The sequence below is a fragment of the Aotus nancymaae genome, unplaced genomic scaffold (genome assembly GCF_030222135.1).
Source record: "Aotus nancymaae isolate 86718 unplaced genomic scaffold, 86718_ANA_hifiasm-v0.15.2.pri h1tg000053l, whole genome shotgun sequence".
NCBI classification, from domain to species: Eukaryota; Metazoa; Chordata; class Mammalia; order Primates; family Aotidae; genus Aotus; species Aotus nancymaae.
The window spans coordinates 8,623,372-8,625,176 of record NW_026988467.1 but is presented as its reverse complement, the minus strand read 5'-3'; the positions used below and the strand labels follow the sequence as shown (position 1 = coordinate 8,625,176).

Sequence of the window (1,805 nt, the reverse complement as noted above, 5' to 3'; positions counted from 1 at the left end):
AGGCTGAGGTGAGAGAATCACGTGAGCCCAGGATGTCGAGGCTACAGTGAGCCAAGATCGCACCACTGCACTGTAGATACCCTGTCTCTACAAAAAATACAAAAATTAGCTGGGTGCAGTGGTGCACGAATGTAGTCCCAGAGCCTAGGGAGGCTGAGGTGGGAGGATCGCTTGAGGCCAAGTCATGATCACGCCTCACGCCACTGCACTCCAGCCTGGGTGACAGAGTGAGACACTGTCTCTAAAAAACTAACTAAATAGTCTTTCCAGCCAGCGCCAAGCGATGGGCATCTCTCAGGACAACTGGCACAAGCACTGCAAGACCGGGGGCAAGAGAAAGCCCTACCACAAGAAGCGGAAGTATGAGTTGGGGCGCCCGGCTGCCAACACCAAGATTGGCCCCCGCTGCATCCACACAGTCCGTGTGCGGGGTGGTAACGAGAAATACCGTGCCCTGAGGCTGGACGTGGGGAATTTCTCCTGAGGCTCAGAGTGTTGTACTCGAAAGACAAGGATCATTGATGTTGTCTATAATGCGTCTAATAACGAGCTGGTCCATACCAAGACCCTGGTGAAGAATTGCGTCGTGCTCATTGACAGCACGCCGTACCGACAGTGGTACGAGTCCCACTGTGCACTGCCCCTGGGCCGCAAGAAGGGAGCCAAGCTGACTCCTGAGGAAGAAGAGATTTTAGAGAAAAAACGATCTAAAAAAATTCAGAAGAAATACGACGAAAGGAAAAAGAATGCCAAAATCAGCAGTCTCCTGGAGGAGCAGTTCCAGCAGGGCAAGCTGCTTGCATGCATCGCTTCAAGGCCGGGACAGTGTGGCCGAGCAGATGGCTATGTGCTAGAGGGCAAAGAGTTGGAGTTCTACCTTAGGAAAATCAAGGCCCGGAAAGGCAAATAAATCCTTGTTTTCTTTTCTTCACCCATGTAATAAAGGTGTTTATTGTTCTGTTAAAAAAAAAAAAAAAAAAACTAAATAAAAACCAATAAGTAAAATGATAGACGTGAAAGGCAGTAGTGGTGTGGAGAAAAATAAGGCTGGAAAGGGAGAGGAGTTGCAATCGGGTGTTCCATGGAGTTCAATAGGGCGGCCAGGAAGTCCTCACCGGACACGTGATACATGAGCAAAGATGTGAAAGAAATAAGGACACAGGCTGTGGGTGTATCTGAAGGCACCCGAGGCGGGATTGTTTAGGGGACTGCATGGAGAGTACCGTGGCTGGAGCTGGCGACGGGGAGAAAGGAGGTGGGGAGAGGCGGAATCTCTACAAGGTTGCGGTGGGCTGAACAGTGGCCCCAAAAAGATATGTCCATGTCCTAATCCTCAGAACCGGTGACTGCGACCTTATTGGTTCTTCCCAGATGTGATTAAATGAAGGACTTTAACATGAGATCGTCCTGGATGATCTGAGTGGACCCTAAGCCCAGTGACGAGCATCCTTAACAGAGAGAGGGAGAGAGAGGTAAGAGGCAGAATGAAGAGAAGACACGGGCACACCGAGGGGAAGGCCGTGTGAGCACAGAGAGCACGATGCGGCCAAGCCCAGGAGCACAGCAGCTACCAGGAGCTGGAAGAGGCCAGGAAGGACTCTCCCTAGAGAGAGGGAGCAGCCCCACTGATGCCCCGGACCCATTCAGGCTCCCGAGTTCATTTGAGAGCAAGTCCAAAATAAAAGTAGGCTGGGCGCGGTGGCTTATGCCTGTAATCCCAGCACTTTGAGAGGCCGAGGCAGGCGGATTGCTTGGGCCTAGGAGTTCGAGACCAGCCTGGGTAATGTGACAAAACCCTGTCTCTA

General features: G+C 51.7%; 1 pseudogene; it reads left to right on the top strand.

Moving 5' to 3' along the window:
- Positions 1–283: 283 nt before the first annotated feature.
- LOC110568069 (small ribosomal subunit protein eS8-like) lies at positions 284–971 on the top strand (annotated as a pseudogene).
- Positions 972–1,805: the final 834 nt, after the last annotated feature.